The sequence below is a fragment of the Vicugna pacos genome, chromosome 4 (genome assembly GCF_048564905.1).
Source record: "Vicugna pacos chromosome 4, VicPac4, whole genome shotgun sequence".
In the NCBI taxonomy this organism is placed as follows: Eukaryota; Metazoa; Chordata; class Mammalia; order Artiodactyla; family Camelidae; genus Vicugna; species Vicugna pacos.
The window spans coordinates 44,642,058-44,658,170 of NC_132990.1; the positions used below are offsets into that span (position 1 = coordinate 44,642,058).

At 41.5% G+C, this 16,113-nt stretch overlaps 1 long non-coding RNA gene across 1 annotated transcript in view; it reads right to left on the minus strand.

Annotated features, from left to right (window-relative positions):
* Nucleotides 1–16,113, minus strand: part of LOC140695856 (uncharacterized) — an 89,977-nt gene that overhangs the window by 64,113 nt on the left and 9,751 nt on the right. The window lies entirely within an intron of this gene.

Below are 16,113 nucleotides of genomic sequence, written 5' to 3' on the forward strand. Positions count from 1 at the left end.
TTCCATAATACATACACACAATGTAATATAGGAACATAGATTTTTCTTTTAAAGAGCAAAGCTTCAGCAGTTTCTCCTGAATTTTATTCTGTCATTTGACTACATTATATTTCTGATGTTCAATTTGTGCTGAGTACATTATGGACTTCTCTAGGGAACAGAAAGAAAAATTTTTAAGTAAACATAAAATACTGTGATAAATCAAAACATGTGAATGAGATTTCTATTAAAAGTGTTCCAGGCGGTTGTGAGACTTGAAATAAAGCTCTGTCTTTAACCTAATAAAAACCATTAACCCAAAAGCAACAACAAAATAATAAAAACTTAATTTTTATTGAAGTAATGCATAGGCTTATTTTAAAAGGTTAGTTGTTACATAAATACAAAGAGAATCTTGCTGTAAATTAATTGTAAAGAAACTTAAAAAGTTGTGAATTCTGTGCCATCTAATTGAAGCTAGCAATAAGAAGTGAAAATTAGTTGGAATCCATATATAATGGCTTATATCATAAACCAGCCATAGCATCTCTCATGCTGAAAAGGCAACCGTATTCTAAGTATCATGGACTATCACTTCTTTATTAGGTCTACGAGAGTCGGACCTTGCCTGGCCCACTCACAGCTGTATTCCCAGTAACTAGAACAATATTTGCTGTTGTAGGGCTCAATATATATTTCCTAAATGAATAAATGAATGAATAATTCATATAGACAGTCAGTGATATAAGAAATTCCAGTCATCAATGTCCCAAATATAAAGAACAGGTCATTAGGGAATGATAAGTGAATATACAAAAAAGTCCTGTGAGCTTGCAGGTTTGGCACAGGTCAAAGTGTAGTGGCACAGAGATCTAAAAATGTTAACTCAGCTAACTAACCAACTGTGTTTAGTAAGTCACATAGCTAAGCCACTTACCTTCTCTGATTTCAGTTTTCTCACCCCTGAAATGAGTTGGGGAGGGGGACTAGCTGGAATTAATGACTCTGAGGGCTCTTCTAATTCTAAAATTCTCTGATGCTGTGAAATATGAGGCATCAGATTTATGTGTGCATTTACAACTTGAGATGAAAACAGAGAAACCTATAGCTAAATCGCTATCAAAATTGGCAATGTGGTAGAGACTTCTGGGTCCCCAAACCTGTTCTCCCCTTCTCCCTGGGAAAAAGTTTAGGCTGCATTTCCCATCCTCCTCTGCAGTGTGGGGTGGCCACATGTCCAAGTTCTGGGAATGGAAGGTGAGGAAATGGTGTGTACCACTTTGAAGCATGGCTTAGGAAACCTTCTATGTGTGCCCCTCCAAACCCTTCCCCTGCCTGCTGTCTGGAATGGTGACACCCCCACCCCCTAGAGTAGCCTGAGAAGCCATGTGTTGAACATAGTAGAGTCACCATCAGTCTGATCTCTGGATAACTTGGTGGAGAACGCCTACTCCCTCTCTCACCATAAAATGTTGGGAGACCAGTCTCCATGGGTCTCCCATGGGTCTGTGTGTCCTGTGAGCAGAGGCACTGGCTGCCTTTGTTGCAGGCTATCTTTTCAAAGATGTTAATATGGTGAACAGCCTTGGAAGACAGAGACAGTGTCTCCCTTAGAAACAAAGTGCAGGTCTCTTTATTGTTCAGTATAATCAAGATAATACCTCCCTGTGGGGCAAGGGGTAGTTTTGCTTGCAGCTCACTATGAAAGATCCACGTTCCTAGGCTTAAGGATTCTTATCTTTGACTCAAACCCACTCTACATGCAGTGTTCACATCATGCCTGCAGGACTTGGGGAACACGGAGAAATGACACAAACATGAAGTTCACCCTGCTTTCTGTGGCACGAGTAATCAAGTCATTTGTCTCTGGCCCAGAAGTTTTGTGTCTTCTGCCAGCTTCCAGGAAACTGTAGTAGGCTAACTTGTGAGCTTGTGAGTAGGGTAAGATCTCAGACATTCACAGTTCTTGATACCCACCCACCTTAGAAAAACCCTGGACTCTCATGTAAGCAAACCATTACATTTGGGATCTGTTTTTTGGAGCCTTAACCAATACAGTGGCAGTCACTTTCCTAGTGAAAAATCAGTAAGAAATTACAATAAATTACCTTATCTTTACTCAAATAAGATGATGAAAATAAAGGATATGAGTCTTTTAGATGATGGATTGAATTGGATAAATATTTTCAAAATGTGTTCGAGTATACACTAGTCCTATTAGATATCCTTGTGGAAATAATTTTCTGTACTTAAATATGTTTCCAATACACTCACAGTTTACATTTTATTCCCCATCCTTCCCTTGAGAGTCACAATGCACATAAGTTTATTAAAGACTCTGAGAAATCCTGTAGTAAAGAAAATTATTTGCATTATTTAACCAGTGGTATTTCCTAAATTTTTTCAGCATAACCTCTATTGACATTCTAGGAGATGAGTGTACCATGGAAAACACAGAGGGGAAGGCAGGGCTAGATCATTTCTGAAATCCCTTTATACATCTATGATTCAAATGTCTGAACATAAGAAACATATTTTTTCACTTATTAGACAAATGTGAGTACACCTGGTGCTTCTTCAACTTTGAGGTAAACCAGGGAATCTTGTTAAAAGGCAGATTCGGATTCAGAAGGTCTGTGTAGGACCTGAGAGTCTGGATTTCTAACAAGTTCCCAGGTGATCTCAATGTCACTGGTCCACAGACCAGTTTTTGACTAGCAAGGATCTAACAACACAGGATCTAAAAAATAATAGTCATACTTATGATGATTGTTTGAAGACATTTAAGACAAATTGGCAGACAAGGCTCTATTACTGCAAATAAATTTCTACTATCTATTTAAAGAAAAATGGTCCACACTTGTGGCTTCATATTAGTCAACTTGGGGGTGACTTCATAATTTCTCAAAATTGCCTGATGAATTTAGGGGCATATTTATTGACTAGTCAAAAATGTACCAGTGTGGGGTTCTGCATCCATGTAGCCTATTCCCAAGTTAGAATTTTGAACACAAACTCAGGACCTTCAGTAAAGATACTGACAGATAGTTTGTGATTCAGCCCAGGAGAAGGGATTAATCTGGCCAGATTTTTGTCTATGTGCTCTGGATTAAAGATGACTAAAATTTCCTCCCCAGAAAAAAATTGTTTTCCTTTCTTTTGTTTTTCCCTAGCTCAGATTCAAACATTGTTGACCTATGTTTCAAGAATCATCTTCCTCACTTTGCTTTAACATCTCTAGAGCAGAATTATTTCAACAAAATATCAAGGCAAGGCATGTGAGATCAGGTAGAAAGGTTATCAGGAGATGAGCTTACAGGAGCATAAAAACTTAAGCATCAGTGAAGTTACTTCCAACAAAGAACATGAGAGAAAGTTTGTTATGTGCTAATTAAGGAATTTGATATGTGAGAATTTGGTTCCAATTATGAGATCTGAGTCCAATAATGAATTCTTTGAACCTGTTTCCAAAGTAACATATTTGGTTCTATGATAAAATTCCATCCCAACCTCTAAGTAAAAATAATTTGCAACCTTCATGATAATGAGAGGAAAAATGTCAAAGAAGGTACACTGCATGCTCTCAATGGAAAAAATAATTTTAAAAAAACATTTAAAATTGTAAGAATCTGTGGAAAATTCATGATATTATATTACATGAAACCAGAATAAAAGAAAGTACATTTTTCCTATACGTAGACAATAAGAAAATGAAAGCAGTTTAGTATGTGGGGTGATAAAATCATAAGTGAATTTTTATTTCATTTTGATTTGTTAATATTGGATTTCCACTATTAGTAGACATCATGTGATTTAAAATAAGTTTATTAAGACTGCTCTTGCTGATGGGTTTGGAGAAACACTACTAGATATGTTAATGGGACTTGGAAAAACACTGTATTTGTTTTGTTAATTTTTTTAACATGTTTGAGTGGGAGAAATACTGATTAATCAGAACTTTCTGTCAATGTAATGTCTAAGACTAAGCTATACATAGGGAATAGATTAGAAATTCAGCAGAAGTAGATGGTACCCCCAAAGAGAACAGTTGAGGAGTTTAATAGACTATTTACAAAGGTGCAGTCAGGGTTTGAGGAAACCAACAAGGTTTAGGGCAGTTCCTCGGCGGGGTAGCAAGTAGGAAACTGTTGTCACCTTTGGGCCTGAAGGACCAAGGATGCAGTAGTCACTGGGATCAGGTTGGGTGGCTCAATGGAAAGGGCCAGTGAATGAGGGAGGCAGCTAAAGCACAATCCTGATCCTGGTAGGGGGACTTCAAGGAATAGATCCCCCAACCTCCCATTCCTCCCGTGCTCTCATTTCCTGCTAATGTATCTGAATCACAGATCTCAATCGAAGCAAAAGGACACGGGAGCTGGTTGGTGCGGGCAGGTCAGCTTCCCAGGCCCAGAACAAGAAGGGTAGAGCATGGATCTGGAGAGATAAGTGGAGAAGCTGAACAGCAGGGCAGGAACAGAACCTGTACATTTACACACAGGTTCACACGAGCACTCATGCTAAGTGCTTCAGGCTAATGCTTATGAAGCAAACATGGCTAAAGGCACTTCTGAAGACCTGGAGCATTGCATAAACATGTTTACTTCTCCTTATGCGCAAAAGTGCCCATGCTGTGTTTGCTTGGCTGAAATAAAATGTTCTAAGACACCCTGCACTTCCCTTAGCATTAACAGCAGGAGCTAATGGATCTTAAAATAAGAAAGATCTTACTCAGACCTTTGTTTAAAAATCTCTCCTGATTATTTCCTTATAGCAGATTACGTGTATGTATACACAAAAATACATTATATGAAGTTATTAAATCATCCTTTGGCCTTCTTGAGACTCTCTTGACTTCTAAATTTCCCCTCAAATACTTTTTAATTTTTTTGGCTAGAAGTATAAATGAATGATGATGGTGATGATGATGATAGCGATCACTTATTGAATGTCCCATCACCTACAGGGTAGGTACTATTGTTGTCTCTATTTACCATTGTATGGATGAAGAATTGAGGCTAAAAGAAGTTTATTAACTTCAAGTCACATGACCAGAAATAAATGACTAGGGTTTATGGGGGAAGCATCAGACTACAGAACCCAAAACACTCTCTTGACTCTCTCTCTCTGGGAACAGTGCATTATATATTTTTTTAATATTGAAAAAGATGATTGATGTTCTTTAAAACTTTTGCTTGAAAGCTAATCACATAAAATGCAAGACTGCCAAAGATGGAGGCAGAACAAGAGAAAAGAAATGAGACACAGGGTGAACTAAGGGAAAATGTCAGATGAAGAAGGTTCTAAACTGATCTCAGTCTACATGCAGGTGCCTACCATTCACGAATGTTTTCTGTTCTGTGCCTTTCCATCTAAACTGGAATATTTGTCTTCCCTTTTCCTAAATGATTGCTGTGAACACTTGCTAGATAAGTTTGATCATTTTGTTGAATCTATATTAAAGTTCTACAAAGCTTTAATAGAATGGTTTCGCTGTAGGCTTTAAATTTATCCCATGTCAGCTTGTTCAGTGAAATTCCAAGAAATGTGATGGAATTGTGTAACATGCATATGGCCCCATTGCCTCTGTCAGCAAAAACCGGCTTTGCCAACATGTTAAGCTGCTTTTGTAAAATATGCTGATCAACCAAACCAAATATGGATAGCCAAGGGTTATCCATATAACTTCATAGACTTCAATGCTCAAAATGTTAAAACAGTATATAAAGAAATAATCATTCTCACTCTGCTTTAGAATATCAAGGATAATAGACAATTATAGATTATTGAGGCTTGATACTTCTCCAACTCTGGACTACTTGGCCCATTTCTCTATTTATCAGATGATAGCCCAGAAAAAAGATATAAAAATGGAACCTTTCAGTAAGCCAATTTAATGACTTGTTAACAGCTTTGACAAAAAGGTTGGTGATGAAATTAAAATATTTATGTAACATGACACATGGAGGTTGAGAGTGGGATTCAATTATCCATGATATCCATTAGCATAGAAGGCTGAGCAGTTGCTGTACATTTCCTAAAGCTTGGACTGCCCCATCGCTTAAGCCATATTTAGCAGAAGAGATGAGAAAGAATTCATTGGCTCCAAACTGATCTGATTTGCCTCATGGCTGAGTGCCAGCCTGCACTGATGCAGATGTGTGAACCGTAGGCTGTCGAGGACAGCTCTGTTATATCCTTTGTTTCTGCCACACGCTAGAGGAGACTTTCTCTGGGCCAGGTCTGCTCTTCTGAAACAGCTGCCTGTAGTGGACATTTGTTGCTTTTGCCTCACGGTATCTATTCTCTCTTCCCCAGGTTATAGCACTTCACATTTCCTTTGGGAAGTTACTCCACACTCAGTCTCCGATCATGTGGTTTGCGGTGATCACATGACCCACATTTAGACTACCTCAGTACTCAAGTACCTCCACTAAAAAAAATTAAGTAGATAAATAAAACTAATTACCTCCCCCCGAAACAAACAAAACAAAAAAACAACACCACAAACAAAAAATAAATTAAATAGACTACCTCAGTACTGAATTTCCTTAGCCACGTGGATTCATTCAAAGGTGGGCTCATAAACTGGGCCTGCCCTAGCATCAAAATTCCACCCCTCTGGGCACATTGGTTGGTGTGAAGAGATGGGCAGAAACCCAAGTTAATCCAATCACAGTTAATTCAGTCTTGAGACGTTCACACTCCCCCACCCCCAAAAGTCTTTTCTACTAGGATGACTAGCACTAACAATGATACAATCTTAGAGCTACAGGGCACCTGTATGGAGTTCAGGAATGAAGCCCATAGACATAATGCAGAAAAAGTGGAGAATCTGACACCTGGTAATGTTTGAGCCCCTAGATCAAAAACATGCCTGAAGTTGTAAGTATGGGGCTTTCAATGATATTAGTTAATTGATCCTTCTTTTTGCTTAAGTTAGTTTAAATTGTGGTTTTTGTTACATGCAACATGAGGGTTCTAAATATCTCCTAACTATATTTAGTCTCACCTTCTAGTTCTTCTAGAAAAATCCCACTGTTGATCTCCCTTTTGATCTAGCACTCCACTGTTAAAGAGTGTTTAACACTGAATCTTCATGCTTAGCCCACCAGGCACAATCTGGTCTCAGCCTTACCTTGACTGGCTCAGGCACGTGGCTTGGCAGCACGAGGACATTTGGGAGCAAGAACAAAGAGAATTTGATGGGAAGTGGTCAGGGGGCCACAGCCTGCTTGAGAGAGGATAGTTGTGGTGTCTGGGAACAGTGCCCTGTGGACATGTCTAAAATTAGGAGTAAAATAAACAGGGATGATTGGAGACATAACACAAATATTTCAGAGACATCATTCTGGGAAGTCACCAAAAGGAGTAGCAGCCACACTGCAGCTCAAGGGCTAGGTTAGTTTCCCTCGGTCCATTGGTCCTGCCTGGCTGCAGCAGGCGACGAGCCATGTGGTCGGCCACCACAGCTCACTGCAGAGAGTGACCATGCTAAATCTCACCTGGCAGGGGAATAGAGGCCACTACCAAATGCACTAACTATGTTGATTTTCACTCAAGAAGTCAGATGGTCCTGAGCCCGCCCCACGAGTCCTTTAGTAGTAGCTTCAGCTGGAGAGAAGAGAGGCTGGGAAACAGGGAGGCTGCCAACAGGTGCAGTCCGCCTTCCAGCCCTGGGGTGGAGTTGTGTGCATTGGCTTGGAGAGCAACTCAGACCTGGGCTTAAGTCCCAGATTCACCACCAGCCAGAGGTATAACCTTAGGCAAGTGTTTAAATTGTCTATGCCTCAGCCTTCTCATCTACCAAATAGTTCTTCCCTCAGAAGGTAGCTGTGAGGATTCATGGAGAAAGATGTATAAAATGCTTCACCCAGAGAAATACTCAGTAAATGCTCTCTCTCATTATACTCCTACACTGCAGATAAGCCGGATGTACCATTCCTTGTACATAGCTGGTGTGCCCTATCTGTACATGTTCCATTTTCTTCACTTATGTTTCCATACTGAAATTCTACCCATCCATTAAAATTTAACTCAAGAGTCATCGCTTTCACAAAGGCTTCCTTCCAACTAGATGGAATCTTTCCTTTGGCTCTAGCTCTTTGTAAGAGATAGAAACTTCCTTCATAAGGACAGGGGTTCTTCATGCTGCCTGCATATTAGAACCACTTGGAAATCTATTAAAAATATTGATGCCTGGGCCCTTATCCCAGAAATTCTGATTTAATTGGTCTGAGGTGAGGCTCAAGCATCAATATGTTTAAAAAGCTCCCTCGGTGATTCTACTGTGCAGCCAAGATTTAGAACTGAGGTTTGAATGAGTATGTTCATAAATAATGTTTATCAACGAATTCAAGCTCAGATATTAATGGCTTAAAGTTTTAATAGACTAACCTTTAGAAGACTTGCATTTTTATTAAAAGCAATGCAATACTATGCCCCAAGAATACAAAAGTAAATAATATTTTTTTAAAATGTTTAACCTAAAGAAAGGAATCATAATTTAACTAAAGAGGTGCATAAGAGCTGTGAGCATAGAATATGATATATGAGTAGTATCCTAGAAATATAGCTCAAGTATTTTGGAGCATGAAGGGGAAAAGCCCCCTCATTCGGAAGTGGCAGAGAAAGGAGAGGAAAAGGAGCTTCAGAATGTAGGTAACATTGGGCTGAGTGTTGAAAGGTGAAAACAGGTTTGCAAGGTCAAGGGTGGGAAGGCTTTCCAGGCTATATAAGTAGGTGTCAAAGTCCACGGCTCATTCCAATTCATACTCCTTCCTAAGCCAAAAAGTGAATTGCTAATAGAGAAAATGGCAACTCTAGCTGCCTAAGTCTTATTTGTGAGAGGATGAGAAGATGTCTAGGTACAGGAGGACTGTGTCCCAAATTACACCTAGACTACTTTGGTTACAGCGGACCAGCTCCAACTTGAGCTATTTTTCTAAAAAGAGAGAAAGAGTTGCCAACCCATAGGAAGGATGAGTGTGACAGGGTTCTGGGATAACTGTACCAGGAACTGGAATTCCCCCACAACTCTATTATCCTTCTTTTCTCTCTGCTTCTGTCTGAGTGTCAGTTTCCTTGTTGCAGGCTTGCAGGCTTGCTTGGTCCCTTCTGCCATGACTGACGTCAATTCCTGGATTCACAAGTTTTCAGCTCTCCCACCTGTGCAAGCATTTTGAATAGCCTGAATTTGGCCTTGTCTACAACCAGACAAAGCACTAAGGCAAGATATGGGGTTCTCTGATCAACTGAGGTGGGTCAGGTGCCCATCTCTGTCTGATCACTATGGCCAAGGAAGCAGAATCAATACGAAGATGTCAGATTCCTTTTAAGTAAGGCCAGTGGTTAAAATACACATTTCTTAAAAGACAGGAGATGAGTGCTGCTTGTGAAAGAATAGAAGAGTGCTGGGCAGTTCTTAGAGATAAATCTCTACCACTGTCCATCTCTTGGCCACCTGGATCTCTCATACACTTTCTCCCTCCTATTTCAATAATTTCCCCAAAGCCTTTATGGTTGACCAATTACAAAAATGGCTCCAACTCCCCTCTACCTATGCCCTTTGCAATATGACTTTGCAACAACTTCCATTAAGAGGTAGAGTTTACTTCCCTATCCTTTGGATAGGGAAATGTGACTATGGCCAACTGAATAGGGTAGAAGTGACAGTGGGCTAGTTCTGAGCCTAGACTTGAAAAGTCCCTGTGTGTTTCTGATCTTCTATTAGAACCCTGCCACCAACATGAGAACAAGCCCAGGCTAGTCTGATGGAGGATAAGAGACTCTGGAGGCAGAGCCAGATCATTCTAGATGAGGCCATCTTAGAGCAGAGAGCCCCCCACCAGCCCACCAGCTGAGCCGTGGACACATGAGTAAGCTCAGCCAAGATCAGTTGTGCCTAGCCAAGGCTGAAGAACCGCCCAAATAACCCACAACCTCAGGAGCTAAATACATGGTTGTTATTTTAAGCCACTGGATTTTGTGGTTGCATGTTAACAGAATTTTTGTGGAAACAGATAACCAATATAGCCATAAGTTTACCAATGCAATAATCCCACATATAAACAAAGATAATATTCAGCTCACCTCAGTGCAAATAGCTGAATGTCCAATATCACAGAGTGATGTCTGTTCCTGTCTGCCAGGTGTAGATGTGACTTTTAAGATATTAATATTTAATGGAGTCAGAAAATTAGGATAATGCCAATCAAAACTCACCACTTAGAAATGAGAAGCCACGTGTAGGGGCAAATGCTGCCTAGCAATGAGCCTTCCTATTGATCTGTGCCCAGAATGCTGATTTCCTTTGAAAGTTGCCCTCAGGTATTGCATATGTCTGGCCATGGCAGGAGGGTGATTCCAGCATGCCCCATCCACACAAACGCATGAAAATGTCCTGCTGGTCAGGGATAATAAGATAAATGATGACTTTAGTAGGTATCATTGGCATCTATGTGTTGAATCACTTCCCTGGCAGTATATTGAGTTCTTTAATTGGCCAATCTGGTGGCCCTGGTCCTGCCAGCTGGGTGATTTTCCTTCTCCATTTCCATCAGCAGCAACTCCAAGAAAAGGGAGAGAGGCTTTGGGAAGTTTAAACACCTCCACCGTCTAGCTCACCGCCAATGAGTGCTGACCTAGAGGCCTAAGGATTTCCTTTGGGCTTAAGTGATCTCTGGCTCCTGCGTCCAGATTTGAGATTTCTCCAGCAACATCATAACTGCCTAGTCACCAGCACCAGAAATATAGCCCAGCTTGACATTTGAACTAAACATCATTTCCATTTTTTCCTCCCAGCCTCTATCTGTCTGGGCCTTAGTTTAAAGAATTAGATCTCTGCCTCTGTCCTGTGGTTGGAAGGGTGGGTGGAGGGGTGGGTGGAGACAGGAGGGAAAACAAATGTCTCCCCTACCCTCAGCTAACGCTTGGGAGGGGCCTGGGAGATCAGATTTCCTAATTCCTCTGGGTTTTCCCCAGTATGTCATTTTAGCTTGGGCTAAGAAATAGATTTTTGCAATTTGCCAGTGCATGGATACCACCCCTTCAGCAGGATAGGACCACTGCTGAAGGACAGAAAGGATCTCTTAATAAACCCATTTCTCTCTCCTGCTGGCCCACCATCAACAAGGGCCAAGCCTGTCTTTTTCCTGTAGCACTACACTGAGTGCCCTAAGAGGCAGTCCCACAATCATGACATTTTTCTACCACATCTGCCAAAACTTTAGTCTTGATGGAGATGGGGCTTGAATTCCAAGAGACCACAGCCAGTGTTGAACCAATAGCTTCAAATCTATTTAACAGCCTAGGATTTAAACCATATACTTGGAAGACTTTTCCAGAGGAAGAAGGGTGCTCTTCCCAGAACTTCAACATTCTGGGCAAACAAAAGAAAGCCTTGACAACTACAACTCCATATTGAATGCTGCTCCCCTAGGGTTGCCGAATCTGATTGATTGGTAGGGACTGCTTTCAGTACTGAATTGAGAGGAATTCTCGGGCCAAGTCTGGACACTGAGGCAGAATGCCATGATTAATTAGTTATGTCTGGGAAGGTCAAGAGACAGGCAAGTAACAAGACATATGTCATGTTCTGCCACTCTTGTTCTACACCGGTTAAGTGTAAGATCAGGTCGGCTATGTTGCTTTGTCTTTACAAGATAAGAATTTGAGAATTTGATAAGCATTTGAGATAGATAAAATTTGAGAAACATCTAACATGAAAAATAATCACCTTAACTTCCAAATAGAATATCTTCACTTTTTGAAAAACTAGGTTCATTTGTATATATAAACAACACTGTCAATAGGAGATTTTGTTTGCACTCCAAACATGCTAATGTCATCCCCAACTGAAACTGTCACATACTTAAGGTTACACATCTCTTTTTTTTTTAAATAGAAAGTCAGATAATAACTGAACATCTTATACTCTATAAAATAATGTCATGTTTTAAGGTGCAGATATAATACCTGCTCTGATCGCATCTCAGTATTATGATGATCAGACATACTCTGAAAACCTTAAAACACAGTATGAACCTGTGATACTCGATGTGCATTATGTTTACCATTGTGCACTTCTAAATTTTGACTACCTAGCATTGACCCTTCCAGAGTGTTCCAGTCTCCTTTAGGGGTAGCCCTTGGGTACTGTGAGAGTAGCCTCAGCAGGAGAGGGATTCTGGTACTCCCCATCCACACAAAATTGGGCAAGAGTGGAGGCACCAGTCATTCTGAAATTGCCAACGTGCAGGCATATGAGGAAACTCAGCAGAATCTGATGTTTGCCCCAAGATCCTGGCTCTAGAATACAGGCGGAAGTCAGCAGCAGCAGTAGACATGGTCACAGCCTTTGTAGAAGCTGTGATAGAGGCCCTGGCCTGATTCTGACTTGACCATTCTTGGGGGTAACCATGGCTGTGATGCCTGATGCGCAGCCTTCCTCCTTGTCTTCTGTCCATTTTTCAAGTCACAGTTTCCAGTCTCCCAATTAAACTGTCAATATCTAATATCTTCTATGAATTCTCTCCCCATTTTATTTTACATTTTAATGTACGTATGGTGGTAATTTCCACTGCAAAAAGGAGCCATGAGGGATGCAATACTTGATAGGAGGAATAACATGGACCTCAGACATGTGTCAGTGTCTCATTTGTTGAGCCTGAAATGGAGCAATACTCAATAAATAAGTGTTAAATAAATGAAAGTAGGGGATCCAATTGACCTCTGATCTCTGTACTCTAATCAGCCACATGCTGATCCCAATGCAGTTCCAGACAGCAGGTCGGACAGAGATCAAGGCAGGAAGAACCTGCTGGCAGCATCTGTCCTCTTTGATGAGGGGGGTGAATCTTTCTCACAAACCAGCATCCTGAAATCTCCCACTTGCTCCTCTTTCAGCACCCCCAGCTGCCATGGAAGTTAGAAAATCATGCATCCCACCTGGGGCTGGATCCCCTGTTGCCACAAATAGATACGGGGTTCTGTCCATAAGGAAGAAATGGGTGACTAGATACTGGGTAGGCAGCTAACGAAGTCTGCCAGAAAAAAAAAATCAATACCAATCCTGGCCCACTGAGAGTTAGAAACTATGGGAATCTGGACCACTAAGGAAATGGGAAACCTTCCTAATGAACATGAACTCTTGTCTCCATGGTCCACCCTCTTGGCTCCAGGCCAAGCAAGATGTTCCTGCAGAGGATATGCTAAGTCTGAAGATGGGAACCTACTTTCAGATACAAACATGTAAGCTCTGGCTGGAGAGGAGGACCTATTTCTTCAGAGAAACCAGAATGACTCTGGTTGACTAAGGTTTCATAAGCCTAGAGATTTCTACCTGTTGGCAGAGATGGCCCTGAACTGCTCAGAATGAAAGGCCCCAATCTGTGATGTGTTTTCCATGATAGCTATTCTGGCCAAGGGTTCTTCGTGCTGCCAACGGTCCTGCTGAATCCTTTCTGATGGTCTTAAAGGGCTGCAGAATCCTGTCCCTTTAGGACAGATGGTCCTGGAGACCCCACTAACCCAGCAATGACCCTTGCCACTCTGACCTCTCCCAGAGTTCCCTGCCTCAGACCGCAAGAACTAAACAGTCCCATACAATGCTCTGCGGAGGCCCCAAACACTGGGCCCAGGGAGCGGCTAATTGGTTTTTTACTAGCCTAAGATAATTCAGACATTTAAATATTGATGTTCATTTCTGGGCAGCTATAAACAGAAAAGGGCGGGGAAGAGCATGTTTAACTGTTTCCTCTCATTCGGTCTCACTGTGATAATGGTCTGTAGCCGATAAGTCCAGCTTTCCAAAGAGGGGACTCATTTGCATTAAAAGGGATGTTCAATGTGCTCTGTCTCCTGACAGAATGGTCCATCACTTGGTGTCTACTCTGTTCACCCAGCATCTCCCATATATTGAGGAGTCCTGGGCAGGAGGAAGAATAAAACAGATTATATTCAGCACTTGAGGAAGCATTTCCCAGGAGCCAGTGAGCGTCTACTGAGGATGGAGAGATCCTGATAACTGAACTTCAGATTAACAGTGGGAGCCCCTGCCTTCCTCTCCTTGAAGCATAGTGATGAGGGAGGACATAGGTGGCGACTTAAATGCCAGGGGTAGATCACTGTGCTGACACAGCCAAAAAGGAGCCATGGTACCTTTTCTACTCTCCTCCCAATTCTGCTTATCTCCTCCAATAAAAGTTATTCTATACAAGTCTTTTTGTCAGGCCCTCAAAACTACTTGTCCATATGTCCCTAACATCTGCTCATCCTTTTTTCTTGTATATTTTGTATTATTTCTTGAGAGTGCCCCTCAATAAGCAAACGATAATTTATTCCAATGCTGAGATTTCAGTTTTCATGTGGATTTGACTGTTAACATTAAAGGCTGGGAATCCACCCATAGGATCTGCTTCTTTTTTAACCAGGATCAAGGAATACTATCAAGTTGTAGAAACAATGTTAATAACAACAGTATCCTTTGGTTCACTGAAAGCACCATTAATACTACAATATAGGTCATAGAATCACAATTTGCTAATTTATGCATAATTGAAAGATGGTCTCTCTCTCTCTCACAGACCCTTATGCTAATGGGGACCTTATGTTATATTTATGTAGATTCTCAAATTATCACTATGCTGATGCTAGACTTCTTGAGGGTAGTATCTTCATTATTCTAGGGTCCTAGAGTCACATATTCACTTAGAGTACAAATCAGATGTTGATAGAAAGCACAGTTTCTTTCACTTTTCTATTAAGTGATACCTTTTCTAAATTCCCAGCTGGGCAGCAAGGTAAAAAGAAAATAATAAATTTATTTTAAAAACCCAGAAGATTTCATCCTCTTCATTAATTTCACACTTTGTCTACCTAAATGCTCAGTCTATTTTGGAAGAAATGTTCCATCATTCAGACTTCTGCTTTCTCTCCCAGTTTTCCCAGGAATGGCCTCTGGGTAGGACGTGGGAAGAGGTGGGGCTTTTGTGGCTTTGTGGTGCTAGTGAGGTGACAGGGTCCTCAGGTCAGCAGAGTCTACCTTGGATCCCTGTGAGGTCTGCTGCCAAGAAACTGGCCTGGGCTGCCCGGGAACTAAAGACCACAGAGGGTGAGTGGCTCTCCTTCCAGGAGGTTCTGCTGGGAACTGATTCTGGTGCCTGGGGCTAGTGTGACTAATGGTCAGCTTTCTCGTTCATCTTGATCTGGAGCTGGTCATTTCCCTGGTGACTTGGTCCCACGTTGCCCTGGCTGGTGCTGAGGACTCCCAATGGAACCCGGCCAGGTCAGTCTGTCTGGAAGTCCTCAGGTGCTGCCCCAGCACAGTGACCACCTTCCTTCTAGAAAGTTCCTGCCAGACTCCCCTTTAACTTTTCAGACTCTCCTTGGTTCTCCTGGGTCTCATTCAGGCCACAGAGAAGCATCAGTTCAGGAGGTCTGCCTTTGGCCTCATTTGAGGGCATCTGTGAGTTTACTTTGCCAAGTTCATTCTTGGTCACTGAGGGTGGGCTACAGGGCTCTGTCCTCATGGAGCCCCAAGTAGAAAGGAGGAGAGAAGCCCCTCTCTTCACCCTTTCCCTCAACTTAGCACATTTTACTGAATCTAAGATACCGATACCACTGATTTTAAGATATACCACTGTTCTAGATACTGCTAAAAAAGACAATAAGTGCCTAGAAAGATCCACATACACATCCCAATGCATTGATTTCAGAGACGTGAAAGTGTGAAAATATGTGTACGTGCAATGAGCAAATGATGTATGTGTGTAACATACGTTCCTGTCCAGAAAACGGCAGTCCAAGAAGGTGGAGACGCAGGCCTGATCACTAACCTTCCTCTCTCACCTCCTTCTCTCCACAGTCCCACTACAGCGAGAGGAATATGCTGTGGGCTTTTCATTTCTTGTCATTGCATCCTAGGAAGCTTCACCACCTAGTTTCCCCTCACCATGGAAGAAACTCATCTATTCAGCTATGCCTAGCTCTTGATGAGATGAGAAACAATGCATTTCATTTTATTTTTTAATATATTTTTTATGGAGGTGGGTAATTAGGTTTATTTATTTGAATGGAGGTACAGGGGATTGAACCCAGGACTTTGTGCATGCTAAGCAAGTGCTCTACCACTGAGCT